The sequence below is a fragment of the Aythya marila genome, assembly GCF_965140915.1.
Source record: "Aythya marila genome assembly, chromosome: 3".
In the NCBI taxonomy this organism is placed as follows: domain Eukaryota; kingdom Metazoa; phylum Chordata; class Aves; order Anseriformes; family Anatidae; genus Aythya; species Aythya marila.
The window spans coordinates 57,244,605-57,260,889 of NC_139044.1; the positions used below are offsets into that span (position 1 = coordinate 57,244,605).

At 39.3% G+C, this 16,285-nt stretch overlaps 1 long non-coding RNA gene across 1 annotated transcript; it reads right to left on the reverse strand.

The window, feature by feature from the left end:
• Window positions 1–11,889: 11,889 nt before the first annotated feature.
• Window positions 11,890–14,302, reverse strand: LOC309877041. Its single transcript, XR_014317306.1, has 3 exons — window positions 14,199–14,302; window positions 13,710–13,807; window positions 11,890–12,095 (listed from the first exon to the last, which is right to left on the reverse strand). It is a non-coding gene; the product is annotated as an uncharacterized lncRNA (long non-coding RNA).
• Window positions 14,303–16,285: the final 1,983 nt, after the last annotated feature.

Sequence of the window (16,285 nt, forward strand, 5' to 3'; positions counted from 1 at the left end):
AATAGCCGTAGGCCCAGTCACCACTGGAAGCTTCATGATCATGTTCAAAAATCTGATGTTTTATTTTCAAAAGGTTGGAGAAGAGATCGTTTTTAAATACTTGAAAAGTATACAGGATTTTTCTTACCCAGAAAACATCTGCATAACAAAATTGGTAGGGTCGAATGCATATACAATATGGGCTGTCAGATATGAAAATAAGAAAAATGCAAATGTGAGAAAAACAGTGGCTAAAGAAGTGAGTACACAAAACTGCACACAGTAATCCATTTACTGAAATAAGGAGCTCTTTATGTATGTCTAAATTTAGTCAGGGTAATTTACAAAAAGAAAGTGAGACTTTAAATGGCCATACACTGTAATATAATTAGCTAATTGTGCATATGTCATGTGAAGGTTTTCTCATTTAGATCAGATGAGGAAGAAAGGAATAAAATCATGAATTCCCAGTCAGAGGTAGAGCTACTTCTGATAGAAATCTTCAGTTTCTGCCTCTTTGCCATTTCAGAAGCAATTGACCAACCTCCAGAGCTACAATGATCACTTTTGTTCCTTCTCTAAATCCATCAGTTGCCACCAACCAAGCTAAAAGTGACCACTTTCTTTTCACAAATCCTCATGTTTCAGCTTTCATTCCCAGGAAAACTCCATCTAATAGTCTCAAAGTAATAGTCTCAAAGTCTTTCAGCCAGCAGCTCATCATTTCTGCCCAGCATGACAGCATAATTCATTTTTCCATTTATGGTATCATCTTTTATTTTCATCAGTATGATGTGTAGTTATGGAGAGTAAGGAACAGGGAGAGAGGAGAAAAGTAAATATTCTTATTTAGTTTTGCTGCCTAACTCATCCAACTAAGCCTGTCTTCTTCATCGGCAGAAGTTCAGTACCAACATTTAGGCTAAGTGAAACCTACTTCTTTGTCTAGAATAGTCCCAGCTAGACACTGAGAAAAGAACTACAGTCTTTCAGATTTGTCTCTTACCACCCCTAACACTTTTCTCCCAGCTTTTAGTGCTAACCATGACATCATACAGCACATAATATCCCTTCGGTCAGTTTGGCTAATCTGCCCTGACTATGACTCCCACCAGCCTGTTACCCACTGCCAGTTTACTGGCCTTTGTGGGGCCTTAGACAGACAACCCAGAACTGCTCAGCAATAGCAAAAACATTGGTGCGATATCAACACAGTTCTAGCTACAAGTGCAAAACACAGTGCTACATGGGTTGCTGTGAGGAAAATTAACTCTATCTGAGCCAGACCCCATACCATCAATTTCAAACCTTATGGTTTCTCACACATACATAAATGTATCTTTATATGTCATGACCCAGGGGAAACACACAAACACAAAACAGCCATATATTAGAGTGGGCCTAGAAAATGTAAAAATAACCCATATCTTATTCATTCTTTCCTTTATGGAGTAAAGAAATGGTTCATAACTATGTATACTAAGGTATACTAATACTTGATCATTCATAGACAGATAAAGAAGAAACAATCGTGAAACAATCCTGCCAGAGGACTACTCTAGTGAACTCTGTCTGTCAATGCTGTCTTTTTATCTCACATTTTTACATCCACCACTGCATAATTCGCATTATCAGTCTCTGACTCTTGACATAAAAGTAGGATATAAATTGTCAAGATGGGAAGAACAATTTTCTTTACTCTTAGTTTCATTTCACTAATTTCACTAGCTAGCTTCACTAACAGTCTCAGCTATCTTCTTCACTTTGCTGCAAAAGCTATAGATGAAATGATCCTGTAACAACAAAAAATTCACATCTAGAATTCTTTCTCTATTATGAGATTCCTAGGTGTACCAAGTCTGGCTGGGATGAAGTTAACTTTCCCTCTAGAGGCCCGTATTGTGTTGAGCTCTGCACTTGTAGCTAGAACAGCTCTGGTATCACGCCAGTTTTTTGCTTATTGTTAAGCACATCATCAAGACCTTCTCCCCTGTCCATGTCCCTACCCGCTCCCCCCTCCCCAAGACTGTAACCTGGGGGTGGGCAGTAGGTGGGGAGGGGAAGTCACAAGGGCAGCTGACCTAAACCGACCTTACCTTATGATGTCACATGCAATGAAAGCTGGGAAAAGGAAAGTAGTGAAGGTTCTTGTTATGAAGATGTCTTCACATATTGAGGCCCTGCTTCCTAAAATGCAGACAAATATTACTCACTGATGGGAAGTAGAACATACTTTTTTTTTCTTCCCTCTATGCTTACATGTTGCCTTTGCATGGTTGTTTTTCTTTGTTGTTGTTGTTTTGTTTTGCTTTGCTTTTTCCCCTTTTCCCTTTCTTTTACCTTTAATAAATTGTACTTATCTCAACCCATGATCCTTGTTTTTCTTTCCATCATACTCTCTTCTCCCCCTCATCTTTTGAGGAGTGGGAGTGAGAGAGTGGTAGAGGTGGAGTTTAGTTGCCCATCAGGCTAAAACCACCACACTAAGAACCTTAGAAAACCTTAGAACCCCATCTGTTCATGACAGAAACCTACCTTTCTGTCACTGTGGATCTGAAAACCATCTGAGCTAAAAGTAAAGTTGTCATTTACAATCATATTTTTTTTAACAATGTTATACCAAACTTCCCATGCGTCATAATATGACTTTCCTCTTATATTGTATTCATCCAGGAGAACTTCTAGAAGAACTTTCAAGTTTAGGTTCCTTCCATCCATTTTGAGATCCATCGGCAGTACCACGGTACTTCTTTTTCTTATTGCCTTTTAAATCTTTTGATAAGTCAGGAAGGTGCCAGCTCTGTCAGTACAAATGAAAATATGAGAATTTTCAGCTGTAATACTGAATAATACCACTGTAATACTGTAATACTGTAATACCACCCACAGTGGTTTCCAAATAATAAAACTATACAGGGCTAATTTAGTGTAGTCTGTAATATGGCAAGAAGTTCCTGAACTACATCTATAAGGTAACATACTAAAAAGGTTGGATAGTTTCTTTATTTGTTTATTTGTTTTGTTTGTTTTTAATTACTGAATATATGACTGTCAAACAGTAACCAAAATACTTTAATTCATGCAGAATTCATACACTAATCATCTTCTGTTTATTGAAACAAACAAACAAATAAACAAACAAACAAACAAAAAGTTTGTTTTCATGGTGAAAAATAAAATCATCCCCTGTAAATGATACATAGAAAATTAACTAAAAGCTTTCAGGGGAGGGCAGGGGAAGGGAAGGGCAGGGGCGGGAAGGGAAGGAAAGGGCAGGGGCGGGCAGGGCAGGGGCGGGCAGGGCAGGGGCGGGCAGGGGCGGAAAGGGCAGGGCAGGGCAGGGCAGGGCAGGGCAGGGCAGGGCAGGTGAAGGGAAGGGCAGGGAAGGGCAGGGAAGGGCAGGGAAGGGCAGGGCAGGGCAGGGCAGGGCAGGAAAGGGCAGGAAAGGGCAGGAAAGGGAAGGAAAGGGAAGGAAAGGGAAGGAAAGGGAAGGAAAGGGAAGGAAAGGAAAGGAAAGGAAAGGAAAGGAAAGGAAAGGAAAGGAAAGGAAAGGAAAGGAAAGGAAAGGAAAGGGAAGGGAAGGGAAGGGAAGGGAAGGGAAGGGAAGGGAAGGGAAGGGAAGGGAAGGGAAGGGAAGGGAAGGGAAGGGAAGGGAAGGGAAGGGAAGGGAAGGGAAGGGAAGGGAAGGGAAGGGAAGGGAAGGGAAGGGAAGGGAAGGGAAGGGAAGGGAAGGGAAGGGAAGGGAAGGGAAGGGAAGGGAAGGGAAGGGAAGGGAAGGGAAGGGAAGGGAAGGGAAGGGAAGGGAAGGGAAGGGAAGGGAAGGGAAGGGAAGGGAAGGGAAGGGAAGGGAAGGGAAGGGAAGGGAAGGGAAGGGAAGGGATAGAAACAACAGCAAAGACATTATAACAGCTGGAAACTAAAGCTTGATAGATCCAAATCTAAATGTGTCACAAATTGTTCCTGGTACACAGGATTAACTATGAATATGAACTGCCAATGGCTTGTTTATTTGTTTGAACTTACTAATTAAGATAAGATGCCATGCTGCAAGACATATCAGTTAAATGTAACATTGTATGGTTTAGATAATACAGGAGAGAATACATGATCTGATGGTCTTTTTGTTTTTTATAGTCTGTAATTTAGAAGATTTATTGAAGATTTAACCTGTCAGAGTGGCTCCAAAGAGTGTTTATCAATATGGTGATAGGCACTTTATATATATATAAATATACAAAATATTTCCACAGAAAAGAGTGAATTGTTTTCATTCAGGAATAGTCTTTCTGAGACTCAGATGGATCCTGATACAACTCTACAATAATAATAATAATAATAATAATAATAATAATAATAATAATAATAATAATAATAGACTGAAAATTCTTTCTCTTTCGTTATCTTAAGACATTTACCATATTCTCAGTCAAGGTTATAGGAAGAACAGTGGACCATTTTCCAGTCCAAAGTCATACTGTGTCAAAAGCTACTTGTAAGCAGACTCAGACTCATTCTATCAGTCTCAGAATATCCACAAATCCTCTTCACATAATCTCACTGTCAAATGATTTCTATTTTGCTGCTTTGTAATGTATTAGTAATCAATAACTAGGTGACACAAAAGGACAATGTATTAGGTTTTGTTTCATACTATACATGTAATCTAAGCTTAATTATATATATATATATTGTCCATTTATTTCAATGAAATGACACTTAGTCTTCTGAATGACTTTGATCATCTGGAAAAAGGCCAGAAATTAATTTATTTTATTACTTTATTTTCACATTTGAAATATATGATAAAAGGGTTTTGGTATTTTCTTGTATAGATTGGCATTTTCTATATAATACAGGAAAATCCACAAACCCAGTTAATCTGATGAAGGAGAAAAGAAGTGACATTGTCACATTATTTCACTGGTTTTATTGTTAGGTTTTTATTACTTTTAGTTTTCATATTTCTAGTAGTTGTTTTCAGTAAAAATAATGGTATTAGATTATTAAAGGCAAATATATTATAAAATACAGTTTTATGAATTAAAAAAAAGGAATGTGGTGAATGATCTTTATTTAAATTTATATTGTTAAGTGAAATATCCAATATAATCTGAAAAGAAGTTTTTTTTCTAGTTCATCAATAGAAATGCTAAATTTTATATGATCAATAATTTCAGTGTTTGAGTGTCAGCTCAAACTCCTAACTATTTAGTCCTAATCTTAATACTTGTGGGTACCTTACATATTATATATAGGACAGTCTAACACCAGTACTCACAGAATCACAGAATTGTAGGGGTTGTAAGGGACCTCAACAGACCATTGGGTCTAATTCCCTTGCCAAAGCAGATTCCCTAGATCAAGTTGCACAGGTAGGAGTCCAGCCAGGTCTTGAATATTTCCAGAAAAGGAGGCTCCACAGCCTCCCTAGGCAGCCTGTTCCTGTGCTCCATCACCTTCACTGGGAAGTTCTTTTTCATGTTGGTGTGGAACTTCCTGTGCTTCATTTTGAGGATCTGGATAGGCTGCACCGATGGGCTGAGGTCAACTGCATGAAGTTTAACAAGGCCAAGTGCCGGGTCCTGCACCTGGGGCGCAATAACCCCAAGCAGAGCTACAGACTGGGAGAGGAATGGTTGGAAAGCTGCCAGGCAGAGAAGGACCTGGGAGTGATGGTTGACAGTCGGCTGAATATGAGCCAGCAGTGTGCTCAGGTGGCCAAGAAGGCCAACGGCATCCTGGCTTGTATTAGGAACAGCGTGACCAGCAGGGCTAGGGAGGTGATCGTCCCCCTGTACTCAGCTCTGGTGAGGCCGCACCTCGAGTACTGTGTTCAGTTTTGGGCCCCTCGCTACAAGAAGGACATCGAGGTGCTTGAGCGGGTGCAGAGAAGGGCGACGAAGCTGGTGAGGGGCCTGGAGAACAAGTCCTACGAGGAATGGCTGAGGGAGCTGGGCTTGTTCAGCCTGGAGAAGAGGAGGCTCAGGGGTGACCTTATCGCTCTTTTTAGGTACCTCAAGGGAGGCTGTAGCGAGGTGGGGGTTGGCCTGTTCTCCCACGTGCCTGGTGACAGGACGAGGGGGAATGGGTTTAAGTTGAGCCAGGGGAGTTTTAGGTTAGATGTTAGGAAGAACTTCTTCACTGAAAGGGTTGTGAGGCACTGGAACAGGCTGCCCAGGGAAGTGGTGGAGTCACCATCCCTGGAAGTCTTCAAAAGACGTTTAGATGTAGAGCTTAGGGATATGGTTTAGTGGAGGGCTGTTAGCGTTAGGTTGGAGGTTGGACTCGATGACCTTGAGGTCTCTTCCAACCTAGGAAATTCTGTGATTCTGTGATTTTGTGGCCATTGCCCTTGGCCTGTCCCCATATACCACTGGAAATAGATTGGCCATATCCTTTTGTCTCCCACACTTCGGGTATTTACAAACAATCCTGTGGTGGTTTTACTTGGGTGGGCAGCTGAGTTCCACCACGGCTGTTCTCTCTCCCCCCACCCCACCTCCTCAGAGGGAAAGGGAGAAAAAATGTGATGCAAAGGGCTCAGGGGTTGAGATAAGGTCAGGAGGAACACTCAATAATTATCGTGACAGGCAAAACAGACTCAGAGTAGGGAGATAGTAATATTTATTGCCTATTACTAATAAGCTAGAGAAATGAGAAGTGAGAGTGGGGTCCCTCCCATGGAATGCCACGGGATGCCATCCTTCCTGAACTGATCCTGCTTGGGCTTTCCACAGGCAGCAGCTCTTCAAGAACTGCTCCAGATATGGGTCCGTACCACAAGGTCCATCCATCAGGAGCACACTGCTCCAACCTGGGTCCCCCACAGGCAGCAGCTCCTGCCAAGTCACCTGCTCCTGCGTGGTCTCCTCTCCACAGGCTACAGGTTCAGCCTGGAATCTGCTCTGGCAGGGGTCCTCCACAGGCCACAGACTCCTTCAGTGCAGGCTCCACCATGGTCTCCTCCACAGGCTACAGCATGGAACACTGTTACACCATGTTACACCATGGTCTACAGGGAGACTACCTGCTTTACCATGGTCCTCACCACAGGACACAGGGGACTTATGCTCCAGCTTCTGGAGCACCTCTCCCCCTCCTTCCTCACTGACCTTGGCACCTGCAAGGCTGTTTCTCATTTCTCTCACTCTCCCAGCTTCTGTGAAGCAGCATTTTTGTTTGTTTGGTTGGTTGGTTGGTTTTCCATTCTTAAATATACTCTCACAGAGGCGCAAACAACATCACTTATTGGCTCAGATCTGGTCAGCACTGGGGTCCTTATCTAACATGGGGCAGCTTCTACAGTCTTCTCACAGAAGCTACCCCTATGGCCCCCTGCTACCAAAACCTTGCCATGTAAACCCACTACAGATCCCCTCTCAGTCTTCTCTTCTCCAGGCTGAACAGACCCAGGTCTCTCAGCCTTTCCTCATAGGGGAGATGCTCCAGGCCACATATCATCTTTGTGGCCCTCCGCTGGACTCTTTCCAGGAGATCCCTGTCTTTTTTGTACCGGGGAGTCCAGAACTGGACACAGTACTCCAGGTGAGGCCTGACCAGGGCAGAGTAGAGGGGGAGGATCTTGACCTGCTGGCGATGCTCCTTTTAATGCACGCCAGGATCCCATTAGCCCTCTTGGCCACAAGGGCACAGTGCTGGCTCATGCCAACCTGTCATCCACCAGGACTCCCAGATCATTCTCCAGAGAGCTCCTCTCCATCAGGTAATCCGCTAGCCTGTACTGATACATGCAGTAGTTCCTTTCCAGGTGCAGGACTCTACATTTGCTTTTGTTAAACCTCATCTGGTTCCTTGCTTCCCAGATTTCCAACCTGTCCACAGACATTTTTTGTTTCCTTCTTTTCTGGCTTTTTTTCTTGGTTGGTTGGTTGGCTGGTTTTGAGTGCGTGTATGTATTTTTCTATTAGTGCTGGATTTTGATTGGATCATATTTAGGTTGCAATAATATTAAAGGTATTTCTTGTCAGTTTTGTTTGTTTGTTATTGGGATTTTTTGTTTGGTTTTGGTTGGGGTCTTTTCTTTCATTTCTTTCTCAATTAAAGTAATTGATAAGCTGAATTTTTAAAGCCTTTAACTATTGACCACAATAATTATATTCATATTTCAATTTATTATGACAATCTGCAGAATTTTGCTAACAGTAAAATGATTTTACATATCCCATAACAGCTTTCTTCTATGATTTTTATTTATGCATTCATACACAAAGCATTTGTTTAGTTTAATATAAACACAGTTTTATCTTCATGTGAAATTCAGTCAAGCTCAGTTGGTATTATCATAGGAACCAGCCCTGAAACTGCAAGAAAAATAATATTTATTTTCCTTTCCAGGCCAAATTTACACCATAGAACCAGGACTTTACTTTTCCTGTTTTGTTTTTGTTTGCTTGTTTATTTGTTTTAAAGAGAAGAGTTAAAGTGGAATTAGACCTTTTTCAATGCTGAATGTCTTTCTGCTTAGAATAGGATGTCCTGAGAGTTTTCATAAATGCACAGGTTCATATGACAATTTGAACTCAACATCACTAACTTTGTATAACTTCAGTAACAGCAATATATGAGTATTTTGTACAAACTACACCTCTAAAAATTTAGGTATATACCCTCAGTAATTTCAGTATAGAATTGATGTTCTTTTAAAAATGAAATGTCTGTGTACCCAAATGGAATAGAATGTGTATGTTGAGATATTTTTCAGTGTTATAAAATCAAACTCTCAGTTAAGAAACATACATTAGGAGTACAAGGTGATCTGCCATGCTACTGTCATCAAATGACAACACTGCCAAGGTAGATATTTTTTCCAGGTTGGCTGTCCTCTCAATATGCTTCTGTCATTCTGAACTAGATTCTTGTCATCCTAACAGTTGCTAGTTATAGGTCTGAATTTTCTCTAGAGTCTTTGTTGCTTTCTTTGAATGACAGGCAGTTCCCAGATCATAACTGCTGTGTCTAAATAGTCTCGAAATAGTATCAGGGACCAAGAGTTGAAATGTAACTAGCTGACTTAAGAACATCTATATCACTGCTGCTTCCTGCTGGACAACAGATTAGTGCTGGGTTAGTCTCTCCTTTGCTAGAAGAGACCTCAGCAAGGGTTGAGAGCAGCTATGCAGAGTCAGAAGGGATAGTCCAAAAGGATCCACCACTGGTACATCACCTCTTTTGCTGTGTCCATGCAAATGACTCTTTCTGTTTCCTGTAAGCAGTCAAAGGAGCTGACCAAGAAGAGGAAAGCATAATACTACTCGAACAAGGTGACACATAGGGCATGATGCCAGCAGAAAATATCTAAGTATATAATCTTCCAAGCCCTACAACTACAAATAATCATTAAGACTGTCTTTAGGTTTACTTTGCACCAATGAAAGCTTTATAAGAAATGCTCAGCTGTCTTAAATGACAGAAGAGTATGAACACCGTAAGTAGAAGTATTGTAATCTATACAGAGCAACCCTCATGAAAAGCCTTCAGCTCAGGTCTAGAAAAATCACTTAAATGTATTGGACACTATTTCAAACTTTCTGCAGCTAATCAGCCCTTGTCTTCTTCACCTAATGTGCTAGCAAGGATATCTGATATTGCCAGTGGGACAGTTGGATTTGTAGCAATGGTATTTTTCCAGGATCTGGACAGACCCCAGCTGCTCACTCCATATAGAGCCTTCTCCACTGTCATCAAATACTAACTCTCATTCCCTGCTGATCTTGGCTGATTTCAAACTACTGATGTTCCAGCATTTTACATATGTTTAATAGTCTTGTGCCTAGTTCAGCCTACAAAACAGCAACTTCCTTAAATAAACCAATATCTGATTTGCTGAGTTTTAATAAATAACAGGTATAAATGGTTACTATAAATAATAACACTGATTATCCTGTGTAATCAAACTCTTCACCTGCTGTGAGATGCACCATATTTATGCAGATCAGCGTAGGCTTTTCATCCATGAAATTATAGAATGTATAATGTGATGGGCCATGATATATTTAGTGTACTGTAATTGCTTATTTATAAAAGAGCTATCAACAGCCCACTTTAAATAAATTCAGAAATCACCGTGGGGCATTTCAAAATGAATATTTTATATGACATTTCTAAAAGATTGTGAACATTTCTTTGAACGGTAAAATTAATGGCTGTTTTGCTGTTTAAAGTCATCCTGTGTAGATTCATGATAATAGCATATAAACTGTAATTACTATATTTGTGTTTTAATTAAGAATATAATCATCCACCTCTCTCATGCTGTAGTTTTCTGAAATTAATATTGGGGGGATTTAAAATGGTCTGTTTACTCTGTTTACTCATTGAATGGTTATAAGGAAGTAAATGAATTAGGCAGTAAGATGTATACCTGCAACTAACTTCTAATGAGAGAAATTCTGCAGGGTCATCCTTGTCTATTACATTTTGAGACACACTGGTTGATCTTTCCCCTTTCCTGTAAATAACATCAACTAAAGGTGTCAGCTTTGCCCCCTTTCATATATCATCAACCCACAGTGCATCTACTTAAAGATAACCAAGTTTTGTCCTGTAGGCAGCAATACTGCTTTTGGAAGAGGAAAAGACAGAAAGGAAGAAGACAGACATTCTAACAGAGAAATCTAAAACCTGCAAAAAACTTATTGATGTGAAGGCCAGTTAGGTCTCTATTCATTTTGACAGACTGAGAGATGAATAGATAGATGAAAAAGCAATTTCATACTTTTAGTGAGTGTCAACACCTATTCCATATCTTCCAGAATAGTGATATTAATAAACATGTTGATCCATAGAACAATATATCAAAATCACCCTTCAGGGTCATCATTTTGTTTCTATCTCCCCTGTGTTTATGTGATTTACAAATAAAGCTTGAAGGAAAGAAATGCCCTACAACTACTGTACTTTCTTTACCTGCAATAGAAAATTAAACCGATTATGTGTCACATAATTAATGAAGACACTAACATGTCTTCAGCTGGATCTTAGTGTAATCTAAACACGATTATGAAGACACTAACATGTCTTCAGCTGGATCTTAGTGTAATCTAAAGAATTTGTATTTATGACAATTGCATTGATATTTTGTAATATAGAATTGCAAGTTTGGAAAATTAATTAAACATATTTTTTATGACTTTTTTTTTTTTTTTTAATGGCTTGATCTTCTAGTAGCTAATAAGTTAATTAATCTCCACATCTCCAGTATAATTTTCCACAGAAGGGATATTTAATGAATCTCTTGAACATATGGAGTCTCTGGTATCTAGAAGGGATGAGTTCATGTGGCATTGTATCCCTTAGAGAGGACATCAACAGGACCTCTCATCCCTACTAAGTCACATATTTTAGTGGAAGTGAGAGATATTACCGATAGTAAGATTCTACAGCACATCTGTCAAATTTGGTTGAAACTGGCAGATTTGGCTAAAAGTGCAGTTTCTAGGGGCAGAAAGAGACTGATAGAATCATGCCAAAAACAAACAAACAAACAAAAACTTATGTTCTTAAGCTGAACTAAGGTCTATCAGGACATGTCGGCATTCTGCTTCCTTACCCAGCCTGAACCAATTTGTACAAAGCAGGGGAGGAATGGTAAATTATCAGAAACTTTTCAAACAAAGTCCAGTTGAGACTTGGCTCATGAGCTGAGTAGAAATATAAACTGATTTTACCAAAACTGGTTCATGTGTCCAAACTATTTTCATTCAAGTAATCCTTTCAGATGTTTTTTCTGCCTATGTTTATATGATGGCTATGTGATTTCATTAATGCATGTAAAATGTATTTGACTCCCTTCTGACATAAAATGGAATTATACCCTTACAGTACAGGCAAGGAACAACAGCTGAGACATACAGGTGCCAGAAGGAAAACTCTTTATTGGTGTGTCTTGAACTGATTTCCTACTGTTTCTGGCTTTACAGTGCAGGGCAATCTGCAGCCATTAGACCATCATGAATTATGTACATTTTCACCACAAATTGGATCAAAGTTGTTTTGCACAGATGTTTCTGTGATTGTGATGCATTGGGGAAATTTACTCTTCAGTGTCCCACAAATATGTATTTCCACCTGTGCTTGGTCTAGGAGGGGAGTTGGGCCTGTAAGATAAAATATATAGTTAAAATGGTTAGCAGAAAACCTTTGAATTGTCTGTGTATGTATTTTTGTAACCATAATTCTTTGTTTCTGCAACTAGATTTCCAGTTTTTCTTCCATGAAGAAGGAAAAGCAGACTAATGGAAAATATGCATTTTAACCCATCATTCTATGGGTAATCTTGAGATTAGGAAATCAGCTTGAACCTCAGTATGGACAGTCCCCTCATGCTGACATACACATCCTCAATTCTTTTGGAAAGTCATAGGTTGAATGTGTGTGTGGCAAAAAAAAAAAAAAAAAAAATGTCTATATGAATTAGATGAGACGCATTTCTAAGAGTATTTATATACCGCTCTGAGGGAAATACTCTTAGTCCTGGTCAGATTTCCCTCCCCTCTTTGATCAAACAGAATCACACCACTCTTCATACAGTTCTAATTGCAATCTACTCTACTTGAGTCCTTTTTTGTGCTCTTAAATTCAAAGTGGAATGGTATGAAAGAATAAAGACACATTTCCAGAGTACACTAAACCATATTGTTGCAGTGGTAGATTGCAAAGGGAAATTGGAAAAGGCACAGATCTAGCATTCTTCTGGCACCCTCACAACAGAGATAACATGTCTGGAACCATTCAGCCTTTCCCTGAAAACAGTACAAGTATGTCATATTAATAATTCAAAAATTAGGCTTTTTAACATACCCAAGATTAATAAAATATTTGTTGACTCTTCAATTTTTTTTTCTGTTGTTTAGCTGGTGTTTTCTGAGGTTTGTCTATTATCTATCTTTATTTTAATTGACGTATCGTAATGTCATTCTGACAACCCTACTGTCTTAATCTTTGTCAATCTTATTAAACTCCTGAATCAACGAATACTCAAAGGCTAAATTTTTATCAGAGGTCCATTGTAAATATTAGGATCTCTGATGCTCCCAGTTGAATCTGTTTTAGAGTAGTGTCAGTTCATTGACTCCAAAGGAATGACTTATGATTTACAGTGGTGTAGGGACTGAGAAAACTCAAGCCTTAATAAAGTGGTGAGCTCTACATAAAGGTTAAATGGAATAGAGGAAAATTTATAGTCTAAAAGACCATGGAAAATACACTGATGGAGGAATAATAGTTAAAAAAAAAAAAAAAATGTTAATAAATATCTAATAGAGAGAAAGAGAGCATAAAGAAGGGATGAAAAGGAGAAGGAAAAGAAACAGAAATGTTGTTGATTTGTAATTGTTTAAAAGGATGATAAAGTGCAGTAGATGAGAAGCAGTATTTGGTTTTAGGAGCTGTCTCTTCATTATTGCTATTTTGGGGATTACTTTTATTTTGCTTTTATAGTTCTTATAAATCAGGACTAACATTGCTCAGGCACTACTGTGCTAGCTGCCAAGAAGATGTACATTCAGCAACTCCCAAGTTTAAGTCCTGAGCAGCAGAGGTGCTTTTCTGGGGTGGATTAACACAACAGAGCTTTGGAGGCTGTACTTCCTACCATTCCACATACGTCCCTGGCTGGCACAGCCAAGGAGGTCAGGGCTTCCCACTCTGCAGTGAAAAGGAGCATGTTGCTGCACAGCTCCTAGTTATCAATACCATATCTGAGTACTCACCACTTAAGCTGCCATTAATGTTCATCTTTCCCAGGATACATATCTATCTTGACTTCAATAAGACTTTCAGCCATGTCCGTAAGATCCTCATAACAAAGCTGTTGATATAAACTGGATTAGCAAAATTAGTGAATTGAAAACTTGCTGAACACAATGATAACAGTTGCTGATAACACAAAACTGGAAAGAGTGGTGGGTATACCGGGGGTGCAGCTGCCAATGGCCTGATAAGAACTTCACGAAGTTCAACAAGGAAAAGTGTAAAGTCCTGCACTTGGGGAATAAAAACCCCAAACTCCGGCGAGTTCTGGGAGCAGACTAGAAACCTGGTAGAAAAGGACCTGTTGGTTCTGGTGGACACTGGGTTGAACATGAGTTAGCAGTGTACCCTTGTAGCAAAGAAGGCCAACAGGGGCTGTGTTAGGAGGTGTTGCCAGCAGGCTGAAGAAGGTAGTCCTTCCCCTCTATTCAGTGCAATTGAGGTCACACCTGGATTGCAGGGTCCAGTGCTGGGCTCCTCATTGCAAGAGAATCTTGGAGCTACCGGAGGAGGTCCATTGTAGTACCAAAAAGATGATAAAGGTACTGGAACATCTGTTATATGAAGAGAAAAGATGAGATATCTGGGCTGTTTATCCTGGACAAGGTACAAAAACCAGTCAGTATCTTTTCAATGGTACCCAGAGGCAGCAGGCAAAAACTAAAACACATAAGAGGTCTGTTGAACATCAGGAAATACTTTTTTACCATACAGATCACTAAGCAATGGAACAAAATACCCAGAGAGACTATGGAGTCTCCTTTCTTGGAGATCTTCAAAAGTCATCTCTACATGATCCTAGGCAACCTTCTGTAGGTGTTCCTGCATAAGCAAGAGGGGTTGAACAGATGACCTCCAGAGGTCCCTTCAAATGTCAGCCATGCTGTGATTCCAGAGACAATCTCAATAGTGTCTCACTAAAATATTTTTGCCACTTGGAATAGAGATGTTGCAATAAGTCTACACATTTTAAAAATATTCCTTGATAGACTATCTATTTGGTTCTTGACTTCCCAGCCATCTATCTCAGAAAGGATTAACGTAAAATTTGCTATAAAACGTATATATTTTTCTGTCAAAAATGTTTATTATCAAGTAATGCAGCATTACTAGGACTGAGAAAATATCTATGCTATACTTCCTGTTTCTCCTCCCTAACATTCTCCTTTCTGCCAAGGAAATTTAACCCTCTACAGAAGCAATCAGGAAAGCCACATACCATTTGTTTTCTACTCACTTCTAATTTCAAGATCATAAATTAGTTTTAATGGTGCACAGCTCTTTGCACAGTCATCTGCATACATTATCCTATTTGCACGTCTCTGCTCTCCGGAGCTGATCAGACACAGAAGTATAGGCAATCTCCTTTTTTTTGTATTGACAGAAAATCAGTCTGTTGTCAACTTTGGCAACATCTTTGTAACTCTCAGAATGCTTAAACATTTAAAAAGTGTTTCTGTCACCACCATTAAAGTACTTAGTCTATTATGTCATATACATTACAAATCAGTAATTTTGCTTCCTGGCAATAGCATAATGATAGTAAAATAAAATAAAAAAGGGAAATAAAAAGTGGTTTGTAAAAATTATAATAAAGAATATCAACTGAATACTGTAAGCAACATTTTTTGAGTGCTATCTCTTACCAGCTTTTTCTTCTTCACCTACATACAACATGTTTGTAAGGAAATCATGCAGTGTTCTTAGACTGTTAAAGACACCATCAATCATTGTCTTGCTTGGTAATATTTCAGTTGCTCTGGATAATACTGTCATTTTCATAGCTTTTCTGATGCATGGAAAATCCTACCCACTCCTTCCCAAAGAGTAATGTTTGCATATGAGAAGTGGAGGCAGTGCTGGTAGGATGATGAACCATTAATAAACCTTTCTCTGTGCTTCCCAAGTATTTGGAAAGTGTATTGCATGGCAGTCAAGATCTTTGTAAGATTAGCTTAATGCTTTGTCATTTTGTACATTCCTGCATTGTTTTATTCTCTTATAAGTTGCAAAATATACTGAGTACTTGCCACTACTCTAAGTACCCGTGCAGGTTTTCTACTATGAATTCTGTAAGGCATGACCCATTTGGTTTGACATGGGACTGATTTCAGTCACTAGCCTATGTGCAAATTCCTTTCACAATTTTACCATCACTGACTGTCAACTCTACTGGGAGTTTCATGTAATTTGAATTTGTTTCCATACTTGAGAGGAGAAAAAGCATTTTGGAATGGGAAAAGGGAGATGGAAGGGCTGAAGGGAAAAGGAGAAGGAGAACTAAGGAAAGAGGAACAGAGAAAGAGGGGGAGAGGAATAGGGAGAGGAAAAAGAAAGGGTAAGGTTTAACCATAAGTAACAACCAAGTGAGAAATGTTAGTGGAACACAGTCAGTTATGAATAATTCTATAGCATTGTGCATGCTCTGTTCTTCAGTGTTGCTATGTTTTTTTGTGTGTTTTTGTTTTTATTGTTTGTTTTGTTTGTTGTTGTTGTATGTTTTGGTTTGTTTGTTTGTTTGCTTGTTTACAGGACG